A 5680-nucleotide genomic window follows, 5' to 3' on the forward strand; every position below is an offset into this window, starting at 1 on the left:
AATTGCAACATTACAAGTAAGCCCAACGTAACTTAGTGAAATAATTCAAAAAAAAAAAGTAAAAATATAAGTCTATAACCCCATTCACACGAAATCCTCGCTTTTAATAACGTCACCCGTTATATGTCAAGTTTGTTAATAACTCATTCTTTTCAATATTAAGAAAGAGGGTGTAGTTTTAAATATTAATAATAATAACATGCTTAATGAATAAAATAATAGAAATAAAATAAATTAAAAATAAAAATAAATTAAAGTAAAAAAATAAACAAACTAAAAAGAAGCACTGTAATTACAAGTGTAATTACACTAAATTCTTAGCCCCCCTTGAAGTGAGAGTGCCGTAATTACATCCGTCAATTATATCAATTCCTACCTAATCGTACAGAATTACTTTGGCCAAACAAATATACTAAACCGTAATTACACCTAATTACACCCAATTCCAATTACCTGGGTGGCTTTCCAAACAGACCCTTAATGTAAAACGAAGATACCACTATTGTAGTATATAAAATAACCTGCGAAAGAAAAGTGTTGTGCAACTCTAGACGGAAAAAATGAGGCAATGGAGAGGCATTGGGGAGTCTTTAATGGTGGTTGCCCCCTCTCTTTTCGCCGTTGATTTCCTTTTCCAAACAATTAAACCACCATTGTTTACAAAATGCATATATTGCCCCCTAAACTTCGAAAAATGGGCAGATTAGCCCCTTGTACTCTCACTTTCCTACCTCTGCACTATGCCTAGCTTATTTAGTCACTTTTTTTAAGGCCAATCCAAACAGGCTCTTATTATAATCACCGGATATATGAGGCTATGATGATGATAAATGTTGTTCGTCTAGATTCGGGTCGGGTAATCGGAGCAGCCCGTATCTTGGCGGGGCGACCCGGTAAGGGGTCTGCAGCCATGGCGGTTGCTTTTTGTCTCCTTTTTGCTCCTCATTTTATTACACATCTGAGCCTCAAATTGTAAGTAATTACTGGCTAATTGGCAAGTCCATTTGTTAAATTAGCTCACAAATGGAGAGAATGAGGCAACAGAGAGAGAGTATGGGATTTCCTTGGCAAAATTACAAAATTACGCTCTATGTCTATTGGGAGAAAATATTTACGCTCCGTAGCCCATATTGTATATTGGGCTATGTTACGTAATATTTTATGTCGGGCTGTGTATTTTTGAAAATTGTCCTTAGGGAATGTCTACTGGAGAGAATATTTACCTGATTTAGCCCAGATTTTCCTCAAACACCTGTTGTACATTATTATACACTTTTATACAAGGTGACACATTGTTTACCGTAAGTGTATAATGTTTGTATAATGTTGTATACCGTGTGTATAAACACTGTTGAAAAAAGAAGAAGTTGATTATGTGAATGTAAACTGAAACTATGACTATGTAGGTGTAATATATTAAGTTGGGTTGGATATTTTTTTGAAAATCCCTTTCTTTTAAGGGTGGTTTCCCTTCTCTCTGCTTTGCCGTTGATTCTCAGTTTTTTTTTTTTTGACAAACCAACACCCCTTTAAAAAAAAAAAAAAAAAAGAAAAAAATAGAAAAAAGAAAAAAGAGAGACAGAGATATATTGTACATCAATTTCTGTTGGACTTTGGATGGTCGTTACCCATGGTTTCATAATGTACAATATCGTATTGTATAGTATCGCTTGTATTGTATTTTATTGTATTAATGGATACAATGTTTGGATAAACTGTGTCGTCTGTTGTGGTTTAATAACATTTTTTATGTTCAAAATGCAACACACACAACTATACTACAACAACTACCTACTTGACTTTCAGTGATCTTCAATCCTGTGTTTCCATTGTGGCTTTGAAAGTTATTAAAGAGGCAGTGATGATGATTTTTTTTTTCTATTTCTGGGCTAACTAATTCGGGCATGGAGATTACCCAACCCGTATCTTGGCATGGCAACCCGGTATGGTGTGTGATTGCGACGCATATCTCTCACACATGCATTCGGTGTTTTGCAGACATGGCGTGGCTGGCTTCTCTTTTGCCTTATCATAACACATATCTGAGCCTCAATTTGCTAAAGAAAATAGGGAAAAGGGTCAAATTTATCACTGATCTGAGCCTCCAATTGTAAGTAATTACTGGCGAATTGAAAATTCCCTTTGTTAGGTTAGCCCAGAAATGGCGAGAATGAGGCAGCAGAGAGAGTAAGGGATTTCTTTCAATGGCGGTTGCCCTTCTCTCTGCTTTGCCTATGATTGTCCATTTTTTTTTTTACAAACTAACAGCCCTTAAAAAAGAAAGAGAAAGAGAGATAAATAGTACTCCCTCCGGTTCATAAAAAGTGTCTACTTACTCCGTTGGGCGTTGAAAATTATAAAGAGGCAGTGATGATGATTTTTTTCCTATTTCTGGGCTAACTAATTCAGGCATGGAGATGACCCAACCCGTATCTTGGCATGGCAACCCGGTATGGCCTGCGATTGAGACGTATATCTCACACATGCAATCGGTGTTTTGCAGCCGTGGCGATGTTGGCTTCGCTTTTGCCTTATCATAACACATATCTGAGCCTCAATATTATGCTAAAGAAAATAGGGAAAAGGGTCAAATTTATCACATGTCTGAGCCTCAAATTGTAAGTAATTACTGGCGAATTAGCAATTCGCTTTGTTAGATTAGCCCAGAAATGGCGAGAATGAGGCAGTAAAGAGTATGGGATTTCTTTTAAGGGTGGTTTCCCTTCTCAATGCTTTGCCAATGATTCTCCATTTATTTTAACAAACTAACAGCCCTTAAAAAAGAAAGAGAAAAAGAGAGATATATAGTACTTCAGTTTCTGGGTTTCGTTGTTGTTGTTGTTGTTGTTTTTTTTTTTTTTCTTTTTTCTTCACCCTTAGGGGCCGTTTGGTAGGGTGTTCAACAATACTACTGAATAGGTAGTATTAGTAAGGGTTAATAGGACTTTTTTTTTTTTTTTTTTGAGAAAAAAAAAAAAAAGAAGGGTTAGAAGCACTTTTGGTCCCTCAGTTATTGATAAAATTATGATTTTAGTCCTTGCGATATTGGACTAAGCACATTAAACTTTCAATTAATCTAAGGGGTAAGTCCCTGATATTTTTTCAAGTTTTGCTTTTATGCTAGCTACCATTTTCCTATTTTCCTAGAATTATGAATATGTGCTGAAGGATATTAGTTTTCTCAGTTCTAAACCAAACAAATGGACTCCAATTTTCTGTCTTAAATTCTTGCCAATCCCACTTTGCTGCTAACTTCTTCGTTTCCATCTCATTTGCCTGCGAAATCCTCACTTATTTGTGATTATACAAAACTAATATTAGCTCTTTTATGCTTCCCATGTGATAATAGCTGGATGTTTTTTGATGGTATACTAGTTAGTGTTACATAATGTTATTGACTTCCTGAGCATTTTAACTGACCAAATACCAAAAAAGATAGACTTGCTTGAGTCGTGTAATGGGAGGCCACTGTTGACTGAAGGGGTCTGTATAATAGCTTAAAAAAGGAGAGAATGAGGTAACAGGCAGAAGGAGAGAATTAGGTAAATATCTGTCTGTTAAAACAAAAATTTATAATTTGAAATAATAACAAATAATCGAATTATATATAAAAAGATATAAGACACGAAATAACCTTATGAAAAAGGGTATGATAAGGAAAAAAAAAAAAATTCTAGAAAACGTAATGTACTAACTTAGTTATCTTAATTGACATCTGAGGTTTTGCCTTTATATCTCACCCTTTCATCTTGTTTGATCCTCTTTCTTGTTTTTGTTTCTTGTGTTGATGTATGCTCTGGCCTTATTTCTACATTATAAACAGAAACTGGAATCCTAAACCCAAGAACAAGAATGAGGCTGCATAGAGATGGCAAGTTTTCTCCGTCATTTAGGTTCCGGACTCGACAAGTAACCTGCGAAAGAGAGCATTCTGCAATCTAGACAGAAATAATGAGGCAACTTAGAGGCATTGGGGAGTCTGTAATGGTGGTTGCCCCCTCTCTGTTCCTTTTGCCGATGATTTTCTTTCCCATTTTCACACCAAAAAAAAAAAAAACAATAAACCACCATTGTTGAAAATGTCAAATACATATATTGCCCCCTAAACTACTTCTGTTTCTTCACTTATTGTTGACCTCTTCATCTTCACTATGGCTAGCTTTTTAATCACGGATATGAGGTTGTGATGATAATGGTGTTGTCTAGAGTTCGGTCGGGCATCGGAGCTGCCTGTATCTTGGCGGGGTGACCCGGTAAGGCATCTCCGCTTTTTGCAACCGAGGTCTGCAGCCGTGGCGGTTGCTTTGTCTCCTTTGCCTGATTTTATCACAGATATGAGCCTCAAATTGTTAGTGGAAAAGGGAAAGTGTTCCATTATGATGCATTCTACTACAAAAAGGGGCTATGATGATGCGTATAAATCTTTCTGTTTCTGGGATGATCATGACATTGAGATGCCCTGACCCGTATCTTGGCGTGGCACAATCTGGTATGGCCTGTGATTGCAAACTCCTCTCTCATGCAACCGGTGTTTTGCAGCCATAGCGTATCTGGTTTCTCTTTTGCCTTATGGCCCTTATTATACGCATCTGAGCCTCAATTTGCTGAAGAGCTTCAGTTGGCGTTTGGACAATATTTGAATTGAAGCTGAGAAATTCTTTTAAGAGCCCGTTTGGATTGGCTTACAGCTTAAAGCTGTTTGCAGCTTATAAGCTGAAAAAAATAAGTTGGGGTAGTCCAACTTATTTTTTTTGGCTTATAAGCTGTTTTCAGCTTATAAGCTGCTTTAGATAAACTAAGTTAAATGGGTTCAATTATTTTTTTGAGCTTATTTTAAGCACAAAATGACTTTAAGCTGGCCAGCCAAACACTCAAAAAAGCTGAAAACAGCTTATAAGCCAACTTATAAGCCAATCCAAACGGGCTCTAAATGCAAACTTGTGAAGCAGCAGAGAATATGGGATCTGCGAATTCCATTTATTAGGTTGGCCCAGAATGGCGAGAATGAGGCAGCAGAGAATATGGGATTTCTTTCAAGGGTGGTTGTCCCTTTCTCTGCTTTGCCTATGATTCTCCATTTTTTTAACAAACCAACAGCCCTTAAAAAAGAAAGAGACAGACAGAAGATAATTCAGTTTCTGGGGTTTTTTGCGCCCTGCATGACGCTAACCAGCTACCAAACGACCCCTAAATGTATACTCAAAACCCCCGTACACACAACTATACTACAAGAACTACGTGACCTCCAGATCTTCAACTCTGTGTCCTCGTTAGGACTTTGAGAATTATTAAAAAGGCAGTGATGATTTTTTTTTTGCTATTTCTGGGCAAACTAATTTGGGCAGGGAGATGACCCGATCCGTATCTTGGCATGGCAACCCGGTATGGCGTGTGATTGAGATGCATCTCTCTCACATATGCAATTGGTGTTTTTGCAGCCATGGCGTGGTTGGCTTCTATTTTGCCTTAATCATAACACAAATCTGAGCCTCAATTTGCTAAAGAAAATAGAATGTTGGCCATAGAGCGGTGCCACCTCATCTCTTCTGTGCCTAGCTTTAATTATATATAGATCACCTGCAAAGACAACAGTATAGTGCAACTCTAGATGGAAAGAATGAGGCAATGGAGAGGCATCGGGGAGTCTGTAGTGGTGGTTGCCCCCTCTTTGTCCGGGTAT

The 5680-nt window shown here is 37.4% G+C and overlaps 1 long non-coding RNA gene across 1 annotated transcript; it reads left to right on the forward strand.

The window, feature by feature from the left end:
- Positions 1 to 496: 496 nt before the first annotated feature.
- LOC132044013 (uncharacterized) lies at positions 497 to 4766 on the forward strand. Its single transcript, XR_009411997.1, has 2 exons — positions 497 to 972; positions 3824 to 4766. It is a non-coding gene; the product is annotated as an uncharacterized LOC132044013 (long non-coding RNA).
- The last annotated feature ends 914 nt before the right edge of the window (positions 4767 to 5680 follow it).

Source organism: Lycium ferocissimum, unplaced genomic scaffold, assembly GCF_029784015.1.
Source record: "Lycium ferocissimum isolate CSIRO_LF1 unplaced genomic scaffold, AGI_CSIRO_Lferr_CH_V1 ctg3230, whole genome shotgun sequence".
Lineage (NCBI taxonomy): Eukaryota > Viridiplantae > Streptophyta > Magnoliopsida > Solanales > Solanaceae > Lycium > Lycium ferocissimum.